This window comes from Choloepus didactylus, chromosome 3 (assembly GCF_015220235.1).
Source record: "Choloepus didactylus isolate mChoDid1 chromosome 3, mChoDid1.pri, whole genome shotgun sequence".
Classification (NCBI taxonomy): Eukaryota; Metazoa; Chordata; class Mammalia; order Pilosa; family Megalonychidae; genus Choloepus; species Choloepus didactylus.
The window spans coordinates 46,693,846-46,720,171 of NC_051309.1; positions in this window are offsets into that span (position 1 = coordinate 46,693,846).

A 26,326-nucleotide genomic window follows, 5' to 3' on the forward strand; every position below is an offset into this window, starting at 1 on the left:
TTGGTATTCAGAATTTGGAAAAAAAAGTAACAATGAAAATGTCAGCTTCTTAGGGCATATTATTATTTGGAAAATTATGATAGATATCAGTGATTATAAAAAGATTGCTGGTATATTCTAATTTTAGAAGTGGAAAAAAATGAGTAATTACTGTCCATGTTGAGTTCTTGACTCATGTTTGAATAAAAAAAAATCAGATTAATATGCAAGTTAACATGAAAAAGTCCTACCAGAAGACACCAAACAGTGAATGTTAGGCAGCCATCAGACAGAGAAACTTGGCATTGAAAATCTTTAACAAAAAGCCCTAAATAAAGGGTTGAAATAAATTAGTACAATGAATATAACTGAAATGAACATAGTGAAGTCATGTAACAAGGAGTCTTTTTTAATGAAATGGTCAAAGGTACACTGGCTAAGGGGAAACTGAACATTGACAATATTTGAAAGGTAAATAAGGAAAGAAACATTTAATCAGTCAGTATTAAGCTAAAATCAGTGATCGAAATGCACAGATTTCCAGTTCACTTACACTGTGACCCAAAAACATGATTTATCCCCCTAGGCGCTGTGGTCAGCATGAGGCCAGAGACTGGCCGGGTCACCCTGGGCCGAGGAGATCTAGTGCGAGGAAGAAATGTCAAGCAAAAGGCCCTACTGAATGTAAATATGTGGAGAAAACATCAACACTGCTCAGAAATGTCTCCAGTGGGTTGCCTGCTTGGAATACTCTCAAATCACAAGTGAAAGGTAAAAAAGGTCCAGAGAAGGTGACTGGAATTATAAAAGAAAAAAAAAAATCAATAAATAATTCAAAGAAAATCCTATTTAAGCAGTTTATATGATCAGTTATTGTACAAAGTGCTTTCATTTGTTATTTCCTTTCATCTTATTTAAATAAATTAATATTAATCTGGCAAAGGGTAGGGCTCTATAAAGATAATGGCAGTCATCACAATTAGTATTATTGATCAGGTCTATTGCTATTAACTTTCCATTGGGATGGAAGGGTATCGAATGAAGAGGAAGGGTATGTGTCTGGGGTGGAGGGGGGTCAGACTCACATTTATTAAATACCTTCAACATGCCAGAATTTTTACATGACTTGGTACATATCAGCTTAAAATAGCTTTGGGAGTAACTTTATTATCCTTAATGTACAGATGAGAATGCTGACATTTTCTCTTTCCTTTTACATTCTCTTTTTCTTTCTGTATTCTCTTCCTTACTTTTGCTACTTCCTTCCTTCCACCATTTATTTATTTATTACCTGTCTCTCTTCCCAGAGAGCAAGGGGACAATTGGTTCAGTCACAGAATAGATATAATTTAGAAGAAAGTGTTTGTGTATGTATATACTCATATGTGTGTGCATTTGTGTGTATACATGCATGTGTGCATGTATATGTATTTCCCTCAATGAAGGGGAAATGATAATGAACATATGTTGAAACTAAGATTTAGATTAATAAACCTATGCATGCCATGTATTCAGCTAGAAGAGCTTCTCATATTTGGCTCTGAGCTTCCTTACATCCATCACAGAAAACTATGAGCACTTATATAGGGTTCATTGTATATGTAAGATAAAAACAAAACTTTTAACTTTCCTGATACTTTAACCAAAAAAAGGACAAAGTAAAAACATTTATCTCTCTTCCTCTCTCAAAAATCTCCCTATCGAAGACGAATAAAAGAAATGCAAAATCCATCTTTAGTGTAACCCTGAAAAGATAGAAAGCTAACAAAAGGAAAGGACTTTAGCAGAGATGAGGCTGAAGCCTAAGCAGGAAAAGAAGGCAATTCCATTTTCCAGGCCAAATCCCAGAAAATATTAGGAATTGGAGGCACCAGTTACAATGAAAAGCAGAGAGTATGTGATGAGGGGCTGCATCATGAGAGGTGGTTTGGAAATTTGCTTCTTAGCAATTAGATCCTGACATATTCCTCTCTCCACTCACATGATGTCAGATGACTCCTCTCCCTGCCCTTGCTGGACATAGAAAGTATACTCTGTGGGGAGAGGAAAGAGAGGCCCAGGGCTTGGGAACAGAGGACATGAGGTTGGGGGTTGGGAGGTGGGGTATGGGACAGGTGAGGGTTCCTTTGCTAGTATGGGGTCTAAGTGACAGTCTGCATGTCCAGTGATGAATCACCCTTCTCCCTTGTCTGAACTGGCTCAGAATACCAGTAGCCAGGCATTTGTTTCTTAGGCAGAAGTTCTACAAATAGCGACTCAAGGATTTCCCGAGGAAAACTCCAACTCATGATGATTTCACATTGAAAGCACTAATGAACTGTCCATGCAATCAAGTTTTTAGTGCCTCACTCTTAAGTTTGATCACCAAACTTTTGAACAGGAAGTAGAAAACATGAAAGACAAAGACTAAAACAACATAAAAATTGAAAACTCAGAACAGGGACAATTTAAGTTGAAAAAGAGAACATTAGCAAAAACTGTATCTATATCTATAGTTATATAATATACTCAGAGAGATACTTGCATTAAAAGAAAAATATTCAAAGAACAAAATACCTCACAGATCTTTCTTCTCTCCCTCCCCCATCCCCCTCTCTCCCAAGAGATTTGGAAAAGCTAACAGAATTAATAAAAAAGTATTTGTATATAAAATAGAAGAGAAAAGATGAGATAACTAGAAGACCAATCCAAGGGGTTCAACATCCCATTTTCAGAAAGAGAACAGAAAATACTGGAGAAGAAATGAAGACCATTTCTGCAATCCTAATGAACATGACTCTCCAGAATTCAATGTAATAAGTGAAAAAGTTTCAAAGTGAGGCACATCATCATGAAATATGAGAACAATATGAATTAAAAAAATAAAGTTCTAAAACTATTCAGAGAAAATGAACAGGTCAAAGAATGGGATACCAGAATTTCATGAGACTTCTCAACAGCAACTCCTGAAGCAAGAAAACTAAAGGAAATTCCTTCAGTATTTGAAGGAAAATATTTTTCCACCTAACACTGTGCAACTTACAGCATTAATGGATATGTGGGTACAATTATTGACATTTTTAAAGTTTCTAAAAAGGTACTGACTGCCCACACACATCCTCTTAGGATATTGATAGAATCTTCCAGCAAAATAAGGTAAGTAAACTAAAATAAAGATTCTCCAAGACAAAATTCCCTAGCAAAAAGCTCTGTAGAGTAAAACATTTCAGACTTAGCAGAAAGTTGGAAAGGGGTTCCAGGAGAAATTTTGGTTCCCAGAAATAAATGAAACTGATAAATTATGGGACAGGAGTGACCACATGGAAAACTATATGGACCAACATTTTATGGATGCACTGGGAATGTGATAAGACTTAGGTGATCAATAAAAACTAAGAAAACCGGAAAAAATAATAAAATTAGTAATTCTATGGGAAAAATGTAAGATGTATCATGTGTAGCATAAAGCTTGACACAGCAGTGAACAATATTTATGTAGTAATCATCATAAAAAAGCACATGCTTTTGAGATTCCTTCCTAGAATGCAAACATTCCAGCATACCTATAATCCATCATACCCTGAACATTTAGTTTACATATTAGTAAATCTCTGTTGCATAATAAAAGTCAAGTTCTTCCTCTTCTTTCTTCAGTAGCCTCATCAGCATAGAATGTGAGGTATAAGGCAACACTTCTCCTCATTTATTCTTATTAAAGACAGTTTGTTGCTGTGGGGAGCAAAATTTACTAAGTTGCATGATATACTGAGTGAAAAAGTGCTATTTAACTATTTTATATAAAGAAGAGACTTTTTTTTTCCTAATTTAACAGCGTTTATTCAGACACTTTCTCCATTTAAAACTCTCTTTTGTCACTTTCCATAAATGCTGGCAGAAATCAAACTGTGATTAGAGCTCTTTTAGCAAACAGCTTGTGACTTTTTTTCCCGAATGTTTTTAAAACCACTTCCATGAGCCCAGTATCTGGTGACAGTTTCATTTTGAGCTCTCTAAGCCTGCAGCTATCTGGGTCACTGCTCCACTCTGGACATCATACCTCTTGACCATATGTTTTGAGAGTGGCTCACACAAGATCTGCACAGTAGGAAACACTCTTGAGTTGGATGATGCTGTTGCATTGATTGTACAGAACAAGAAAGTCATACAGATCCTCCATACAATGCATTTTTATCCAAGTTGTCCCCTTTCTCAATTGCATTAGCTTCTGTTCCCATAGGTTACTAGAATACGGTCTTAAATGCAATCCAAGGAAATTCAAAAGAGAATTAATGTTTTTAGTCATTGTTTGCCCATGTCTACTTATATGATATACCCCACATCTTCATGTTCTTTAAAATAATTTAAACATGTCATTGGGGATTTTTAAAATGAGATTAACTTTAAGTATATGAAAACCAAAGGTGCTGAAAGGAATTTTAAGGTGTCACTGCCTTAAACACTTTAAGTCCCTTCCAAAACAGATTACTAATACTCCCTCAAAGAAGGCCTCTGAGATAATCTGAATTTATACTAACCAGTATTTAATCTTTGTTTAAGTTAGTTTGGAGGTTAGACTGAAAATTTGATTTAAAATTGTAAGAGTCTAGTGGTTCTCATTTGGATTTCACAAAAATAGTACAAGAAAAAAAATGAGAGTTTTCTTCCACTTTAAAATGCATTTCAAGAAAGCTCTGTAGGCAGAAGCAGAAGGAAAAATTTAACTTGCTACATCTAGGATTTGGTTTTTAAAGTATTTTTTGATTTTGGGCATTTTTTTCTTATGCATATTCCTAGCTCATGGAGAGGCAGACTAAATATAGTAGACAAGAATTATTACCCAACCAAACCAGAGCCATCAGAATCAAATATAACCACCTACTTACTTTTGGTGAGATGGCATGAGTTTGGTAATTTTACTCCAATAGGCCAAAAGCCCACTTTGGAGAATTCAGGAAACTCAACAATTGCACAATTTAGCTTATTGAAGTAGAGTGTTGAAACCAAAGTTAACTTTAGGCAGTGTCAGTTAAACATATACATTTATCTTTAACAAGGATGAAAATCTGAAGTATTTCCCCTGAAGGCAGACAAAATCTTAGTGGTTATTACAGATATTCAAACATCTTTCATGTAGATTTTTAAAATTTCAACTTTCTTAGAATGAATTTATCCATTTCATGGAAAAAAATGTCTCGTTTTCTTTATAATTTTTATGCCCTAGGCATTAGCTGACATTCAGCAAGTGTCCTTGTAGACACACAATACCTCCTCATTATCTGAAGGATCATTCTTCAGACCAGAACACATAATCCTGGAGAAGGCGGTGGGTGGTGGGGGAGAGAATCCCATTAAATAGCAAGATTTGTTGTCTTAAGTTTATATTGTGGAAACTTGGATTTTCCAATCACATTTAGGATGGCAGATTGGTGAGGCATTATTGCTGGACACTCAAAATTCATTTTTGTTTATGTTTTGTTTTTATCCACTAAGTTCAAAATGACTTTTGAACCCTGGGATTATCTTTAAAATATGTGTCTGTGACAAAGGCTTTACTGTAGTAGGACAGGCTCTGCATTATTCACAAAAGGTCTGGTTTTGACACATGGTTCTCTGCATGAGTTCAGCTGCTGGCTGACTCCCAATCTGTGAGATTTGCTGCCAGGTAGAATCAATATCATTTTGTAACAGGGCATAGCCATCATTTTTTTGTAGAAACAGATATTAGTCTCTTCCTTCCTACGTCATCCATGGTCTGTAGCACACATTTAGACACTTAAACAATAACTTATATTCTGTTTTCTGTTTGTATATTTGGTCTCCCAAAGGAATTCACTGAGGTCTGGAACTGTATTTTACTTATTTTTGTATCTTAACTTAAAAAAAAAGGGAAAGTAGTATGATATCTATATAAAATATGTAAAATAAAATTTACCATTCTAACTAGTTTTAGTTGTATAATTCAGTGACTTTAATTACATTTAGAAAGTTGTGCTACCATCACCAACATCCAATACCAAAACTTCTTCCCCAAAGAGAAACTCTGTATCCAGTATGCAATAACTCCCCATTCTTTTCCACCCCCTGCCCCACCCTGGCACCTGGTAACCTCTAATCTTATGTCTTTATGAAATTGCTTATTCTGGACATTTCATATAAGTGAAAGCATGTAATATTTTGTCATTTTGTGTCTGCTTTATTTCACTAGGCATAATGTTGTCAAAGTTAATCTGTGTTGTAGCTTGTATCAGAACTTCATCCCTTTTTATGGTTGAATAATATTCCATTGTATGTATATACCAGATTTTGTTTATTCATTCATGTATTTTACATATTTTTGTATCTATTAAAGTTTGAGAGCTAGATATATGGTAGTAACTCATTAAACTGAATTGAAAACTGTATGTGGATACTGATGTATTTCCTACTACGTTCTTATAATTTAGCATATTAACAAAGTTAATTTTTGCTAAAAAACATTATAGAATATGCATATTTATAGGCAGAAAACCCTTATTTTCCTTAGGGTATTAAGTCTTTGGGAAGCCAAAGAAGGAAGTTATTAACAGCTCAGCTGTATCAGAGGATGAAGTAAGGGCATCCAGAGAAAGGTAGATACAAAATGGTTAGTCATGTAGGATGAGGAAGGTGAGGGATATTATACAGTAAGCTCCAGGATATCTTTTATTATTATTGTATCTAATAAGAGAGTCTTTGTAAACTACAGTCTCCCAAAAGGAAATCAGACATAACATTCAAAGTAAAATAAAATTTAAAACTCACAGCAAAATTGATCACCTAATGTGCAGGCCATACAGTGCTCAAAACAGAAAGAAAATGAGAAAAACAAAGTAGCAACAAGAGAGAAAAGCTATTCATGGCTATGAATAAATTGTTTTCAGAATTGAATGAAATTATGTTTAACTACATAGTAAACAGTAGTGTTCTCATTTGATAGAAGGATAATTGTGATTTTCATCAATTAAGAATATTCATAAAATACCAATTTTAAAAAGTCCTCTAAATATCTCTATTGATATATTATAGGACTGAGTAGACAGTATTGACTCCTGAAGTCAAGTTTTTGTTACCAGAATAAGAAAAATATTGATAGTGTCTTCATGGTGGGTGCTAGGGCTTCTGTTCACCACCATTCTAGGATTTCCTTACACGTCTTTATAACTGGCAGCCAGACATACCCCTCACAATCCCACAGGGATATTATTCTTGGGATTCACTTGCTCTTAGGCAGAAACCCTTTTGGGCTGGAATTAATCAGTCCTCAGATAGCTCTCTCACTTTTTCCTAACAAATCCATGAATTGGACATTCACATATTCTGCTGCTTTGGCTCACTCTATCTTCCTCAGGCATGAATCAGCATCAGTCTTTTCTATACCCTAAATATGGGAAACACACTTCAATATCTCTAAATGGGCCCAGGGAAGCCGTCTGCACTAAACTTGAAGTAAAGGAGGAGATAAGAGCATTCAACAACTCTCCCCAAAGAAATATGCAGAGATAACTTTTCTTTTCCACTCTAGAACAATTTTCTATTCTAAAAATAAGTGGTGAGATCAAGACATATGGGGCAATTTTCTCCTCATTTCTTTTGTAAATAATGCCCTTGTTGATCTGGGACATCTCTCTAGAAATCCATGTCTATGGTATAATGTTGTCTCTGTAGAAACTTAGTAGTAAAACTAGTAGTAAAACTCTTAGTAGTAAAACTCTGCTACACAATCTCTCAATGCCCCACTATCAGAGGTATTCTGTGCCTCTGCTTCTTGAACTTATCTTGTTTTGATATATTTATCATCTTCTTTTGTTGGTTCCCCTCTTACCCTGTTAGGCAATTAAATAAGGAGTGGAAAAATTATTAAATTGTTGGATGGATGAAAGGATGACTGGATGCATAATAATGGATAATATATGATAGAAATTGCTACTGGAAGTTTGTTGATACTCTTGAGAGACCTGGTCCCTTCATTGTATTACCTGAATTGAGGTGGATCTGCCATTTTGGTGCCCTAATAAATCCTAAGTTGCTACCTTCTACATTCCCTTACTCCGTCAAAATATACCTTTGTTAGCCCTCAACAGGTCAAATCAGACAACAAAATCCCCAGCATTTTGCTTGCTGATGAAACATCATCCCTAGTGTAATTATATATATATATATGAAAATTTCAGGCACATTTGGCCAGGGGCTTTGGGACCCTCTAAGGTTCTCCTTCTTCCTCTTCCTTTCTGATTCCACTGCAGCCAAGATCAGTGATGAGATTTGATATCTGAGAACTAAAGTTACTTAATTTTTCCTATCATCATTTTCAGTTCTGGAAAAATATACATTTTATAAATTTTTCTTCAAAGGACCATTTATTAAATGTTGATCACATAGCCCTAAATTCTTGGGCTACAAAGAGGAGAAACAAACACAATATAAGAAGTGACATAACAATGGCATGGGAAGAGTGAGGAACAGAAAAAACAAAACAAACATAAAAAAGTAAGTAACTCTCCAAAGAATGAAGGCAGACTTCACAGAGGTAAATGACATTTTAATTTTACCGAAAACCTAAATAAATAGGAATTCAAGCAGAGAGTTGGGAGTGGGAGAAAAGGAGGAAGGGCATTGTAGTCAAGAAAACAGCTTGAACAAAACGCTAACATATGAAATCACACATGATAACTTTTAAAGAATCATATGGCAAGAGAAGAGAGTAAATTAGAAATAATGGGATTGAATGAGGCTAAAAGGTGGGGTAAGTTTCTGAGAGTCCTTTTAGGTTGTGTTTAGAGGTTTGCATTTATTTTCTAAGTCATCCAGAGCCAATCGACATTTTAAAGGAGGCAATAATAAGAGAAGAAATTTCATTCTGAAAATTAACTCTGAAAACAGTGGGAAGGGTTTCCTGATGATAGGGAGTAACTAGAGCCTATAGCAATTTATTCAATCTTCCATCCATTCACCAATTGCTTACTGAGTACCTATTACATGCCAGGTCTTGGCTAGGAGCTGGAGATGCACAGGTTAATAAGGCAGACAAAGTCCCTGCACTCAGGAGAGTTACATTATAATGGAAAAAAAGACTTTAATAAGATCCCCATAGGATGTGATGAGTGCTGTGATGGAGACATAAATAGGGACATGTAATATGAGTAACTTCAGCAAGTTTTGGTAGGAAGAAATGCTGTTTTAGAAAAGACAGTCAGGGAAGGTATTTCTTAGGCTATGATCCATGAACCACTGGCATTACAATTACCTAGGGGCCCTGTTACAATGCAAACTCCTAGTCCCCAACCCCATACTCACTGAATCTGAACTTCACAAGGCAGGATCTGGTATCCTGCATATTTTAACAAGCACCCCAAGGTAATTCTAACCACACCGAAGTCTGAAAAACACTGGACCCCAAACCCAGAGCCCATCTAGATGGCTATTGTGCAGATGAAAAACATATGAACAATGGGGATAGAAAGAAGCAAGGAGATTTAAAAGATATTCAGGAAATAGGATCAACAAGAGGGTAACATGGCTCAGAGTATTGACCCAATTATAAACAGTTGGGTGCCGAAGACTTTAATGAACATGATGAACAAATTCACATCAAGGCTTTAAAACACTGACGTACTACTATCTCCTTCATGTGCAAAAATTTTACATTCTAATTGAAGACTCCTGAGAGGGGTGGAACTGTAGAATTTTAAACTCCCTGACGACAGGTAGAGAAACAGATAGTTTAGGTTGGCACAAATGATTATGATGAAAGTAAAACACAATGCAGAAGCACCCAGATGATGGAGCAGGCAGACAATTTAATTCTTGGGCAAAAAATAAAAAAAATGCAACTGTCATACTTCAGTTTGAACGCTAATCTAACAGCATGAGTAATTTCTTATACTAAGTATTTGAGTTCTTCTGGAAATCAATATAATTGCAAATGTTGAAGAAAAATTTATGATCAACCTAGGCCTCTAGTGGAGCCTCATTAATCCCCAACATTCAACTTTTAAATTCTAAAGCGCAGAGAAGCTGAATATACAGCCTTATGGTGATCTTACACATATTTTTTGCTATGGTTATGAAAGATGCCCTTGGAAAGATAACACTGAAAGTGTTTGCAGTTTATGTACCCAGAAAGCAGTACATCAGCAGATGCTAAAAAAAATTCTTTCTATGCCTGGGCAACTTATATGTGCCCAGTACCCTAGAATATATATGCTGAGAAGGTGAGGTTTATAGTAGGGTATAAATGATACTGCATTGTATTACAGCACTTTAGAGTTTATAAAGCTTTCATTTCATACACACTTTCTTAATGGATTTCCATGGAAGTCCATGAGATGTTTATTAGGCCATTTGAGAGATGAGGAAACTGAGGCTCAGAGAGTCTCAATTACTAGCACAAGAACACACATCTAGATAGCAACAGGGCCCAAATTATTTGCAGTCCTGACATTTTGACAAAATATTCAGTGATTTTTCTTCATGAAGTTCCATATCTTAGATAACATGAAGGAGGAGAACTTTGCCTTGCGTTCCCTTTCAACCTTCCTTCTGGCTCATTCTCTCTCTCCTCTCCTTTACCTACCTGCCCTCATTCTCTCCCTCATTCTCTTTTCTGTTACTCCTTCCCAGGAACCCAATCGGCTAGTGCCGCAGGTTATCCCAAATCCCTATCAATTAGGAACTGTTCAGGTTCCCCTTCTTTGGTAATAACTTGAACAGTGAACCTGTTTTTTTGACTTTCAAAGTTTAATTATGCTGTTGACCAATTTTTAGAAGGTCCAGATCTCAGCTATTAGTAGCACTGGTCAGTGACTTGAAAGATTCATACCCACCAAGATGCCTCTTCAATTAATATCCACTGTGTTTAGCCTTTAGACTCAGATAGGGCCACAGATTCATCCCCATAAATGGACCAAGAATGACCTGCCTGGTGGCTTCTACTTGTCTCCACCTTCTGCCTCTCCATTCATTCTGTCTTGGTCAGAGATCACATACAAGGACTAAACTTTCCATCAGACCATTTTATGTGGTCAACTTCTCCTTCTTCTATCTCACCTTCCCTTTCACTTCCTCCTTCTCCTATCCCTTCTCCTTCTCCCTTTCTTTTCCCTCTTCCTCTTCCTCTTCCTCCTTCTTCCTCTTCTTCTTGTTTTTCTTCTTCATGCTCTCAGAGGACCACATACGTCCCAGTTTGGCACCACGTTCACGCTCTCTATTGTCTTACATTATGGCGGCTTCATTCATCTACTTGACCTTGCTGACTTCCGAATGCTTTTGAGTTTGTGTCTCAATCTAGCTCACAAGCATTCACTTCATTTTCTGTGATCACTCTCCTTTTTTAACTCACATTGATATTTGGTCTCCCCAGTACCAGGAACTCCAATTCCCAACTTCTGATTTTCTCAACCTTAACTCTTTTGTTTTTTCAGATTTCTGTACTTCCTGAGATATAAATCTCATATTTAACTTCAACTTGGTAATGGATAATTTCTTTAATTTGTAAAAGGACATCATACATGGCAAAATATTAATGATTATCAATTCTGGATGGTTGTATTGCATTTCTTAAAATATTTCTTACAAAATTCTTTCAGTATTTTCAATATTTTTAAACATTTCCCAAAATAAAAGCAAAAACATTAATTTTTATAACCCTTAGTTTGCCAAATCCCATGCAGTTTATACTTTGATGCAGCCATTCATTAGATGCCCTCGAGATAGCCCTTCTCCTTCAACCTATGCATTTGCAATTTTGTATATTCACACTCTAGTGAATTATAGCCTGGAGAATTTGTATCTGAAGACAATGTATTTTAATATCATTCAAGGAACAATGCTTTGATTGAAAGGAATAAAGCTTAGTGGTGAAATATCAGATGGCTGCTCTGATGTGTTTCAAAGTAGATCATGTGGAAAGAACCTGTATCTAGATGGCCACATCTCTGGGAGACCAAAAATAAAAAAGCACAGGTGGTTCTTCACTGCTCCATGGCTATATGATTTATATTTTCTCCTCTGGGCTCTAATATTTGAGGGCTGCAGTTCTAGGCCTCTTGTCTGATTAGATTAGAATGCTTCACTCCTTTACACTCTACCCACCTATCTTCTGATCAATCTTCATGCCTCTGCTAAAAAATGACTTTTTCAGAGATACCTGTCCTGAATACGCAGTCTAGGTTGGGCTGATTCTTTTGTATTCTCCTGTTGTAATTTTAATTACCTGTTTTGTGTCTGCCTTCCCACCAGCTCAGCCAGAATACTATACAGAGACAGCAGCCAGATTCACTTTATTCATTGTTATATCACAGTGCCTTTCTCACTGCTAAGTATGCTGGTTTGAATCTGTTATGTACCCCATAAAAAGACATGTTCATTAGTGCAAAATTGTGGGGGCAGACCTATTGTGGGTGTGATCTTTTGATTAGGTTGTTTCCATGGAGATGTGACCCACCCAATTGTGGGTGGGAACTTTTGATATTTTGTCCATGATGATGTGACTCCACCCATTCAAGGTGGGTCTTAATTAGTTCACTGGCATCCTCTCTGAGAAGACAAAAGGCAGAGACATTTTGAAGAGAGCATAGAGACTCTTAGAGAGAAAACACCCAGACACATTTTGGGGACAGCTGTTGAAACCAGATGTTTGGGGATGTTAAGCTAAGAGATGAAGCCCAGAACTTACCCAGAGAAGTTAAGAGGGAACTCACAGATGCTTAAAGAGAAGGCCACTAGAATCAGAAGCTGAAAGCAATATAACCTGGGAGCAAAGGACCAGCAGATGCCATCCACATGCCTTCCCAGCTAACAGAGATATTCCGGATACCATTAGCCTTTCTTCAGTGAAGGTATCCTCATGTTCATGCCTTAGTTGGGACATTTTTATGGCCTTAGAACTGTAAATTTGTAACTTAAATCCCAATAAAAGCCAATCCATTTCTGGTATTTTGCATTCCAGCAGCTGTAGCAAACTGGAACACCATGTATACAGCATGCATTAAATAAATATTTGCTGAAGGAAGGAGGGAAGGAACCAATAAAGCAAGGGGACAAAAAAATTGCTGTGTTCTAAAAGTGGCTTTGAACTAACTAGCGTCCTTGAGGTTTGAGCTTCCTACTCCCTACCAGTCTGCACATGTAATTTCCTCACTTTTTGCCTGTGCAAAGATTCTAAATTGAAGTGTCTGGGCAAATATTCATGAAGGGATGATTGTGACTTTTATAATTGTTAATAGCTGAGGGCTTTTGTGGCAGGAGACTCAGTGTCCCTCCCTCAACTGAAGACTGAGAAAAAAATGGTTAATTCTCAGTAATGTACGTCTAATAAATCAGGGTTTCAACAAAGTTAATTAACTGGAAAGCACGTGACTTGAAAAACCCCATTAAACCTCTCCTAGATTAAATGCTGGTGAGAGCCTGGACCAATACCCACATTAAATCTCTGACTTTGCCTTCAACCATGTGAAATGTGAAAAGTCAGCTGCTGGTGGAACCACCTGGTTACACACTGATAAGGAATATGGTAAAGCAACTTATCAAACAGATGGGTTATGAGCACACGTCAAAGTTTTATTTCAAACTCGCTGTAAGTGAAAAGGCTCTTAGGAAAGGCAATTCAATGTGCTTCTTTTAATGCACATATTTTATAGTAGACAAGATAGAAAAGAGAGAGAAGGGATAATTAGGAAAGGCTAGTTAAAGGCAGGATAAAGATCATTACATCTTTGAATGTTTAGTTAAAATTTGTTATGCTCATCATACATGAGACTGAGAGTTAGCTGGTATGTAACATTAAGTTCCCAAGACGGGTCTTCATTTTCTTAACACCTAACAGAAAATTGCCCAACCATTTTATCAGAGAAATTAGTTACTTTCTAGAAAAGACTATAAATTATATCATGCAAAAATTATTCTGTTCTACACCAGGTTGAAGATTATATATATGAGTATGTGTGTGTATACATATATGTACACACATATATACACACATATATAAGATATATATATAAAGTATAAATATATACTATATATCCATTTATGTATTTCTATACATGTATGAAAAAAAATGAGTTTCCTCTGACTCTCTGGCCTTAAGAAAGGTGCTAACCCAACCACCACTCCTCCTTATAATTAGGTCACCCCCATCTTAATTCTATTCCATTCTGCCTCTATTTTATGTTTATTAAATACTTTTATAGCATTAAATTCTCTTAAAAACAAGTAGGGTAGGTATTATAATCCCCATTTTACAGATGAAGCATGTAAGGTAGAAAGAAGTTGACTAATTTACCAAGAGATGTAGCTAATCAGTGGTAGAGACTGGATTACACACAAGCCTTCCAGGCATCAAAGTCGATGGGCAGTTTAATTTCTTGGATCACCCATGAAAACAAACATCTCCTGGCTTTTGTTCTTTCACTTGCAGCACCTACCTTTGTAAAAAGAGTACAGAAAATGTTGAATCATAAAAATGGCCTGTACCAGTGAACCAGAGAGCAGACTCCAGCTGCTTATGAACCTGTGAACACCTGGGTTATAATGTACCTACATTAGTATCATTTAATGTGCACCAGTAGAGAGGTAGAAACAATGGAGGATTAAGAAATTGCTGATTCTCATAGATTGGTACTTTTATCTCTCTATATCATGATACAGAAAGGAATAAGTTCATATTGCAATATATTTTCTCAGACACACATATAAACACAAACGCAGAGTGATCAACAATAGCGTTTAAAGAGTAGTATCCCTGCAAAACATCAGGTATACGATGGAATAAATTAATTTCTGCAAACTGACCTGATGACCTGGGTATCATTTATAACATTATTTCTATGGGAAAACAACAAGCTCAGAAATGAAGTTTTGGGTGACAACTGCAAGGTTGGGGATTGTCTGCACTGTACAAACACCAGATGTTAATATTATAAATGCTAATTTGTGTGTATATAGAGAGATGTGTTTTGAAAATGTAAATATCAACTGAATTCATCTACTTAAAAACACCAGATGAATATATCCACTTTTTATCTTCAGAGACTGATGGAATGGCTTTTAAATCCACACTATTGCATTAAAAATTGTTTCTTTGAGTTACATCTCTCAATTCCAAGCAGCTAGCATCTTTCATGCAAGCCACGTATGGTGGCTTGGTTAGTGAAGTGATAAAGAATCATTGTAGGCAGAAACCACCTGATTCAATTACTCATCAGTCATTTAAAACACATCAACCTCTAGTTTGACAGCCAGGGCCTTTGCACTAACTACACAAACAACAGGTGTTCCCTGTTCAGGCTCATAAAACAAAGACCATCCTTTATCTTTTCTCTTAACTGCATACTCTCTTCCCTCTTGCCAGCCTGCTTCAGTAATGCCAGTCTACTTGAAGTTACCAGAAGACATCCTATATTCTTGTTCATGTAATATCCTCCTGCTCTATCCCAGATCCTATATGAATCTTTCCTTCCTTGGTGTCAAGGACCAGCTTAAGCTACACGTTTTCCAAGAAGACTTCTCAAAGCTGGCCATGTAGAATTTAACCTTCAATGCCCCAGCATCCCTCTAGCACAGCAGATTGTGTGGTCATGTCATTGTGTTTACCAGAGACAACCTTGTATTCCATCCATAATCATGTGAGCACCTTCTCTGAGATAAACACTGGGCAGTCTCTGGCAGTACAAAAGTAGTAAATCCCGATGCTCCTAGTGTAGGCAAGGGGGACAAATGCATAAAGAAATTTATTTAATACAACTGGATTAAGAGTTATTTTTTAAATATTGCATTTAATTTATTTAAAAATAAATAATACAGTCACATGCCACAAAAGTTATGAAAAGGTAAAACTGTGAACATTCTCCCTTCTACCTTCTTTTCCAGTTATCCCAGTTCCCCTTTTCAGAGGTAACTAATATTAAAATTCTCATGCATCCTTCCAGGAATATTGCATGAGTATACAAGCAAGTATTTGAATATGTATGTATGACTGTGTGTGTGTATTCTTTACTTTCCATTTTAAAATTTTTGTTGCAGGTGTAAAAGTCAAAACAATATGTGCAGCTTGCTTTTTCACCTAATATTTCTATTTTGTATATCAATCAGTACATAAAGAAATTTCTCATTTGTTTTAAATTTGGCTACATACTATTCCATCATAGGGATACACCATAATTTATATAACTAAACCTCAATTGAGTTATATGCTGGTTGTTTTCTACCCCAATCAAAGAATATCCTGGTTGTTTCCCATCTTTCACCATCACAAACAATGTTGTAGGGTATAATGTTATATCATATGTATGTATATGTATGCATATGCATGTGTATATCCACAGAAATTGTTCTAAGTTGCACTGTCCTGCAAAGTATATGAAAGACTACTTCCTCTCATCCTTACCAACATGTTACCAAACTTCTGATCTTTGCTAGCCTTAGCTTAATTTACATTTTTCTTATTATGCATGAGATAGGCCATTTGTATTTCTTTTTCTGGACATATCTGTTGCCAATTATTCTATTGGCTTGTTTTTTCTTATTGTAGAAGCAATATAAATAAAGGAAATTAGCCTTCTGTGAAGGGAGGTGCATATGTTTTCCCCTTGGTTAATAATTTGTCTTTTGAATGTGACTTGCAGAAATTTGAAGTTTTTATGAAAATAAATTTATCAATCTCAGAGTAGGTAAGACCTTTAAAATTGTGACACAAAAACACAGAAACCCTCACAGAACTTTAAACAGTATATCTGTATAGAGTAGTCCTGCAACACAACAGCAAAAAGACAAACAACCCAATTTAAAAACAGGCAAAAGATTTGAATAGACATTTCTCCAAATAAGAAATACAAAAGGCCAAAAAGCACATGAAAAGAAGGTAAACTTCATTAGCCCTTAGAGAAATGCAAATCACAAACACAATGAGATACCATTTCATACCCACTAGAATGGCTACTATTAAGAAAAAAAAAAAGGAAAATTAAAGTGTTGGACAGGATGTGGAGAAATTGGAACACTCATTCATTGTTGGTAGGGATGTAAATTGTGCAGCTGCTGCAGAAGACAGTTTGACAGTTCCTCAGAAAGGTAAGTATAGAATTACCATATGACCCACTAATTCCACCCAAAGGAATTGAGAGCAGGGACTCAAACAGATATTTACATCCAGTGTTCATGGTGGCATTATTAACAATTGCCAAAAGGAGGAAGCAAACCAAGTGGCCATCAACCACTGAATGGATCAACGAAATGTGCTATATAAACACAATGGAATATTATTGAGCCATAGGAAGGAATGAAGTACTGATAAATGCAACAACATGGATGAACCTTGAAGACATCATGTTAAGTGAAATAAGCCAGACAGAGAAGGACAAATATTGTATGATTGTACTGATATGAAATAATTAGGATAAGCAAACTCATCGAGTCAGAATCTAGGATACAGGTCAGCAGGGGATGAGTTGGAGGTAGGAAATGTGGCATTAATGCTTAAATTGTACTCAGTTCCTATTTGGAATGATGGAAACATTTTGTTTAGGAATGGTGGTGATGGTAGAACAACACTGAAAGTAATTAATCGCACTTAATTATTTATTTCAATGTGTTTACAGAGGTGTTTTGGTTTGCTAAAGTTATCAGAATGCAATATACCAGTAATGGATTGGCTTTTACATTAGGGATTTATTAACTTACAATTTACAGTTCTTAGGCCTTGAAAATGTTCAACTCAAGGCATCAACAGGACGATACCTGGACTCTGAAGACAGGCTGCAGGCACCTGAGACACCTCTGTCACATGCAAAGACTCATGGCTGGGGTCTGCTGGTCCTTTGCCTCCAGGTTTTGTTGCTTTCACCTTCTGGTTCCAGTGGTTTCCTCTCTGAGCTTCTGTGGGTCCTGTCTTAGCTTCTCTGTGGCTTTTTTTCTATTAGTTTCTCTAATTTCAACTCTTATGAAGGACTCCAATAGGGGAGTTAAAACCTACCTTGAATGAAGTTGCGGGTAGCTGAGCTTGTGCCTCGACTTACCAGGCCTGGGCCAGGGGACCTGATATCACCCCCTGGGGAGGGTAGTAGGTACGGGCATGAGTGCCCTCTGCAGCCCCCCCGAGCCTGGGGAGCGAGGTCGGGGCAGCTCCCTTTTCCTCACCCAAAATGCCACTGGCAGGGGAGGCTTGCCGGAGGAAACCGCCTTTCTCCCAACTGCCCTTTCCCCACTTCCTTATCTTACCCACATACTCCCTTGTGCCAAGGCCACTCCTGCCACCGCCAGTGCGCATGCACCGTGGCCAAAACAACCCCCGCCCGTTGCAACGGCTCCTGAATCCTCTCAGAACCAATCCTAGCCCCTCTCCCTTCAGTATTGCCATTTAAGGCTGCTTCACCTCCTTTCCAGCCCTGCCCCTCTTACCAGCCTATATAACCTGTAACCCCCCTAAATAAAGGTTCTCTCTTTGGCGCATACTCCTACTGGATGAAGAGTGTTTTTGTCCTTATCGCCGCCCTCCACACCTTGCACGCCTCTCGCCGAGGACCCTGGCCATGTCCTCCGCCTCGCCCTCGCCTCCGGGAAAGAGCCCCCGCCGCCGGTACCCTTTAAGCAGCCCCGAGAGCTGAGGGCTCGGCTACCGGCCGCCACTCCCCCTAGAAGCAGTAACCCCGACCGCATGAAGTGGGTCACATCTCAATTGAAATAACCCAACCAAAGGTTCCACATTCAATAGGTCTGTACCCACAGGAATGGATTAAAAGAACATGGCCTTTTCTGGGGTACATAACAGCTTCAAACCACCACCAGAGGGTAAATTTTAGGTTGTGTATATGCTACTAGAATAAAAATTAAAAAAGAAATCCATGGGACTGTACAAGACAAACAGTGAACCCTAAGGTAACCTATGGGATGTAGCTAATAGTACAATTATAAAATGTGCTTTCATCAATTATAACAAATGTACCACAATAATGCAAGGAGTTAGTAATAGGGTGGTATATGGGAACCCTGTATCTTATGCATGATTGTTCTGTAAACCCACAAGTTCTCTATTAAAAAAAAGTATAGCTGGCCTACCAGTTTGGAGGGAGAAGAGAAATTATGGTTAGTTCTATATGATACAGTGGGATGTTCTGAGACTAGTTAGGCATCTTTAAGAAGCAGCCAGATGAATATCTGTTGTTTCAGTTACTGTTCCAGTTTGCTAATGCTGCTATCATGCAAAATACCAGTAATGGATTGGCTTTTATAAAGGGGGTTTATTTGGTTACAAAGTTATAGTCTTAAGGCCATAAAGTGTCCAAGGTACAGCATCAAAAATAGGGTACCTCCAGTTAAGGGTGGCCAATGGTGTCCAGAAAACCTCTGTTAGCTGGAAATGCACGTGGCTGGCATCTGCTTGCTACCAGGTTGTGTTTCAAAATGGCATTCTCCAAAATGTCAGCATCAGCTTTCAATGACCATCTTCAAAATGTGTCTCTCAGCTGCAGCACTAAGTTCCCTCTGTTAGTCAGCTTTTTTATATGGCTCCAGTGATTTAATTAAGACCCACCTTGAATGGGTGGAGTAACATCTCCATGGAAATTATCCAATCAAAGTCTTGCCTACAATTGATTGAGTCACATCTCCTTGGAAACACTTAATCAAAAGGTTCCAACCTAATCAACACTAATATGTCTGTCCCCACAAGATTGCATCAAAGAACATGGCATTTTGGGAGACATAATACATCCAAACTGGCACAGTTACTAAGGCTCCAAAACAAATTATCCTAAATCTCAGTGCATAAAACAATTTATTATGCTCTTTGGTTCTGTGGGTCAGGAATATGGACAAGGCACAGCAGAAATGGATTTTTTCTGCTCTGCAATATCTGATTCTGATTTGTCCACTGAAGTCTCAAAGTTGTTTTATGGAGCCAGAATCATAATACAAAGGCCCACTCAAACACTTGCTGCTGGTGGTAGGTGGGGGACATTAGCCGGTATTGTTGGCTGAACATAATAAGTGGTACTGCCATGTTGCCTGGGCTTCCTAACATAGGAGGGCTGGGTGGCGAGGGCAGGCATCACAGAAAGACAGCCAAAATGAAGCTGTCTCTTAAAACATAGCATCATTTATGCTATACTCTAAGTTCAGAGCTTTTATAATCCTGCCCATGTTTAAAAGGAAAAAGATATCTCCACCTCTTGGAGCAGTGACTGGAAATATTGCAGGGGCCTTTCTGAAGAAGACAGTCTACCAAACCTGTTCAGAGATTGGTTCTATAGATCTTCACTCAAAAGTAGACATCGGTCTACAAGCAGGATTCACCTTTGGGACCCATCAAATGAAATGATCATGTGTGGCTTTCCTCTTGCAACAGCTAAAGAATTAACACTTTTTAAACCATAGGGCAGATTCCTGAGCCAATTCTTAAGAGTGTGCTTGATGAGGTTGCTATCACATTAGCCAAACATCTCAGAGTAGTATTAGTAGAAACAAGAAACAGTTAATTCTCACATATCTAGGAGCATTTCCTTTTTTCCCATCCTACAGTGGAGATTTTTCTATTCTTTATTCCTTTAATTAAATAATAGGGAAGACAAGAAGAAAAAGTCCGTATAAGCCTACTTAATTGAGCATTAAGCACTCTAGGATGGTCAGTGCTCACTGAAAAAATAGATGTCATTTACCAGAGGCAGACTATGGTGGTTTGAACCTCTATGTAATCCCCCCCCATTATTAAATTTAATCTATTCCTCTTGGTGTGGACCCATTGTAAGCAGGACCATTTAAAGAGACTATTTCAGCTGAGGTGTGACCCACCTCAATCAGGATTAATGGGACTTAATCTTCTTACTGGAGTCCTTTATAAGAAAATGAAATTCAGGCAAAGAGAGAGAAAAACCATAGAAGGAAGAAACTAAAATTAACAAAACCTGAAAGAGAAGAGAAAGATAAGTAGATGCCCCCATGTGCCTTTCCATGTGGCAGAGGAGCCAAGGATCACTGCAAGAAGTGTTTAGGAAGATAGCATCGCCTTGATGATGCCTTGACTTGGATATTTTCCTGGATTCTAACCATGAGTGAATACATTCTCACTGTCTAACCTGGCCCATATCATGGTATTTGTTTGAGTAGCCTCAGAAACCAAAACAGATTTTGGTACCATGTGTGGGGTGGAGAGACCAGCAGACAGCATTATGCGACTTGCCATGTGGCAGAAGAGCCCTGAATTGCCATCATCTGGTCTTTGGGAAGAAAGCATTACCTTGATGATGCCTTGATTGTACATTTTCCAAGGCTCAACCATGAACAAATTCCTGTTTTTTTACCCAGCTCATTTCATGGTATTGCTTGGAGCAGCCTTGGAAGAAACAAAAGCAGATTTTGGTACCAGGAGAGTGGGCTGCTGCTACTGCAAATACCAAAAACATGGTACTGTATAATTGAATAATGTATTGAGGCTGAAAGAATTGTTAGGTGCTTGATGCAAAAGGCCTAGGTTGCTTTGAAGATACTGTTAGTAGAAATAGGGAAGCTAAAGTTATTTCTAACAAGGCCTTAGAAGAAAATGATGAAGTTATTTTTGGAAACTGGGGGAAAGGCAATCCTTTTTTTTAAAGTGGCAGAGAATTTGGCAAAATTGAACTCTTATGTCAGTTGGAAGGCAGAAATTGATTGTGATGAACTTGTATATGTAGCTGAGGGGATTTCATGTGGAAAGTGCAGCCTGGTTTCTCCTTGCAGCTTATGGTAAAATGTAATAAGCTGAGAACTGAATCACTGGGAACAAAGAAATGAGAAAATTATGGTTTATATAATTATGAGTTTCTGGAAAGCAAGTTCCCAGAGAATAGTGCTCCATGTGAGGATTTAACTTAACATGGAACCAGTCAACAATTTCCATGGAAGTCAGGACTGGAAATGCAGTTATCCAGAAAGGATCTGTGGAAAATTCTTTTGTTTGTTGGTTTGGAACTCTGTGTACTATATGCAAGATTGACAAGTTTCTGTGAGATCTGTTTAAATGGAACCACTATCAGCCTGGACCAAAAGGTACCAAAAAGGAAGAGATTAAAGGAAAAGTCACTTCAAGGACAGAATCAAGGCAGGTGAGGTCTGGACTGAAGACAGCTTCTCAGTATCAGAGTGCAAGCCCATCCATGTCTATGGAAAGGGTGAGTCTGCCCAGCACTTGGAGAGGACAGGCTTTATGCCCAGTTGTTCAGGAAGAGTGCTGATGCCCTAGATTTCAGAGAGGGTGGAGCATATTCCCCAGAGACTGAGCTGAGTCTGACCATCACCCTAGTATTCTGAGAGGGTGAAGCTTATTCCCTAGGGATTTGGAGGGTCTAGCCACTACCTCAGTGTTCTGATACAATTAAGCCTGTGCCTCTGTGATTGTAAAGTGTCTGCTCATCACTCCAATGTTCAGAGAGAGTGGAGCCCTCTTCCAAGTGTTCATGAGAGCATGGCCACAGCATAATCACTTGGAAAAGGGGGGCTGCTGCTCTATCAGGCCTGGAGAACAAAACATCCTTCTATAGATGGCTCTCAGATCTTGAAATCAATTGCCCTGTTGTTCCAGTCTGCTAATGCTGCCAGAATGCAAAACACCAGAAATGGATTGGCTTTTATAAAAGGGGGTTTATTTGGTTACACAGTTACAGTCTTAAGGCCATAAAGTGTCCAAGGTAAGGCATCAACAATCAGGTAGCTTCACTGGAGGATGGCCAATGGCGTCTGGAAAACCTCTGTTAGCTGGGAAGGCACGTGGCTGGCATCTGCTCCAAGTTCTGGTTTCAAAATGGCTTTCTCCCAGGACATGCCTCTCTAGGCTTCAGCTTCTCTCCAAAATGTCACTCTCACTTGCTGTTGGGGCATTTGTCCTCCTTAGCTTCTCCGGAGCAAAAGTCTGCTTCCAAAGGCCGTCTCCAAAATGTCTCTGTAAATTGCAGTCCCTCTCTCAGCTCCTGTGCATTCTTCAAAGTGTCCCTCTTGGCTGTAGCAAGCTCACTTCTTCTGTCTGAGCTTATATATTGCTCTAGTAAACTAATCAAGGCCCATGATAAGTGGGTGGGGCCACACCTCCATGGAAACTATCCAATCAGAGTCATCACCCACAGTTGGGTGGGGCGCATCTCCATGGAAACACTCAAAGAATTACAATCTTGGTTTCAATTATCCATGTTTGTTTTCTTTCACCCTGATTAGCATCATTGATTAAGTCCATTAAAAAAAAATTTTCTATAAAGACTCAATTATTTCACACAGAACACATCCTGCTCCAAGTAGTGGATCAATGCAGCACTTCCTCTGGCAGGAATCCACATATATTTTAATTAGAAAACAAACAAAAACAAAGATGATGATTTATAACTATGGCTTTTAGCACAACAGAGCTAAGTAGCACATTAAATTTGAAAGCAGAAATCACACCTGGTCTAAATGGAGTAGCTAAGGTATGTGGTCTATTTGGTCATCTGCTATACTAGGTTAGAATGTGGAGTGAAGACATTTTTACAGGGTGGGACAGAGAACTACTGAGGGAAATTGCCTCATTTCAAAAAGTAGAATCAAGTTGTCTAAAAGCAGTTCACAAGGGACATCACTAACTTAGGGGTTTGTTTTAGAAATTGAGAGTTACTTAGATAAGAAGATATGGTAGCAGAGAATTCAGGATACAGACCAATCGTGGCCATCATCCTAAACAATGTCTATAATGGAGTGGTAACCAAAAGACTGAAACATGAAGGGAAGACTGCATGTCAATGGATGAGCAGCAACTGTTAGCTATGTGAGGTAAATGGGTCTCAGTAAAAGCTACTGGATGCATTTTATCATTCAGTAAAGATGGCATATTTGTATTAGAAGGAGCTTCTAGTTTAACATAGAAAGAACATAGGAAAAAGTCAAATTCTGTTAATTAAGCAAGGTGGACAGAAGTCAGACAATGAATTTATGAAATTCTGTGACTCGTGAGCCCTGGCCCATGGATTTCTGGGTCAGATACTCAAAGAAGGATATCAGGGTACAAACCAAGTAATACAAGAGCAATTGTTGGCTGTAGAATTCTAGATCTGAGTGCATGGTTTAGTTTCAAGTCCTCTTCCATAATTTAGAAAAATGTTACTTTTATGTTATCCCCACCTTGTTCCTTTCCAGATTGGCCTAAAAACTTGGAAAGAGCTGAGTCTGTATCAGAGAAGACAGGGTTCAAGAGAATCTATGAAAGGACAGGTTCTAATAAAGTGAGGCAGTTTAAGATAGCCTGTTTTAAAAGACATTTTAACACAAGGAATGTTACTGACATTGAATGCAACTATTGTTTCCCTCCCAATATATCATCACTCCCATCAAGTCTTTCTAAGAGACCCAACTCTTATTTCTTTCAATATTTCAGTGCTTGCTGGAAGAGCAAGTAGGATGTAATTCTCTGACAGGACTGTCACTCTGGACGTTAAAAGCAACCACCCTAAATGTTTTACTGCAGCCTCCTAGTAATGAATGAGAACAATTTGATATTATTCTCTCAGCAATTGAGAGCACTATGACATCTGATTTTACATTGTGTGCCCTTCTCATAATAAAATAGACCATTACAAAAATCCCTCATGCTGCCCCGCATTTGTTTTAAATCAGTTGGAAAACTTAACTAAATTATAGTCTTTTACACTAATTTTTCACCTTATATAATATAAATCAACTCATGTTTCAATTTTATTTTAAGATTTATGCTCAGCTCTGATCTTCACTATCATTTCATCCACCTCAAGAAAAATGCTGAAAATTTCAAATTGTTTTTTATATAAATGTGCACATAAGGAAAAAAATATATATGCTTTTCATATATTATTTCAGCAGCAAATAGCACTCAGCTAGGCCCATAGTCTCCCTAGTCTCCATACTATATTTTGTGGAACAGAGACAAATGTAAAACAATAACGATAACACACATCTATTGAGGATTTACTTCTTACCAAGCACTGTTTAAGATTTTTGTATGTAAGACCTCATTTAAGTCTCACAACAACCCTACACAGTAAATACTATAAAACTATACTCATGTTACAGGGTTTGCACTCAAGGGCAGAGAGAACCAGCAGGAGCTGTAGGAGGCAGGCTTTGTAGTAATGAGAGAGAGGTGCCCCATTTCCTCTGCAAGGATGTGTTTGGTTTGAATAATTTAGCATGCTGGTAGGGAAATGAATCCCTGGTTGACAATGGAGCTAATCTGGTTGATGGGGGAATTTAACTAGGTGGGGAGACTTTCTTGCTGGATCGGAGGCATAAAAAATCTGATGAGAGCAGGAGAACTCACTCTTAGGCCTTTGGGTTGTGAAGCTCAAAGATGTCAAGGAAGAACTTGAAATTTTAAGCCTTACAATACAGCAGGGTTGAAGATTTACTCCAACTGAGAGGAGAATTTATAACTGACATTGTTTACAATTACCTGATCATGGTGACAGTAAAAAGTGCTCTGAATTTTAATGTTATATTATTGCTTTAAAATTCTTATAGACAATGCCTTCCCCATATTGCCCACACAGAGTGAACACCCCCCATCACTCAACCTGTGTGCGAAACAGCACCACTGCTTTGTGTTCCTCGACCCCCTCCCCACTGCTTTTGAATGGTGGGGTTCATTGTGCTTATTTTACTGTGTATTGGGTAAGTGTGAGGCAGATAATGTTTCTCTTCAATTCACCATCTTCAAACCTGTACCTGTGCCCAAGCAACTGCACCTTCAGGAACGTCATTCATACCTGGATCTGATTTATAGAATCTGAACTAAATTCTAAGAGGAGAGTAGGAGTTTAACAATAGAGAAAGGGAGGGAGGGAGGGAGAGACAGAAAGAGAGAGAGAGAGAGAGAGAGAGAGAGAGAGAGAGAGAGAGAGAAATGAGTGCCTTTCTTTGTATCTCCAGCATATCTAGAAAGAATGAATGGATAGGATTGAAAATCATCAGCACAAACATAACATTTAAAGTGGATAAGATGGTGAAAAGGAAAGAGGGATACGAATGCCTCTCTTAAACATATTTTTGGCTCCAGCCCTGAATTCTAAGCTCTTTATTGAAATCAGTGCTTCCATGTCCCTAAGCAGAGAAAGATTCCCTCCACTGAAAGAAATCTCTGTTAAGAGAATATAGATTGCAGTAATTCCCTATTCACTGCACTGTTGAACACTGCTATGTTCTCATTTGTGATGTTGGATCCTCTCTAGAAAGAACCATGGTGATATCACTGCTGACTTTCAGAAGCTTCATATTTGAAAAGCTTTTAAAGTTCAGAATCAAAGCCATGAGTCACAGTTATACCCTGGACAAAAGTATTTCAAGCTTAGTACCTGACCATTAGATAACATTTTTCCCCCGTAAGGCTGTCTTCTGC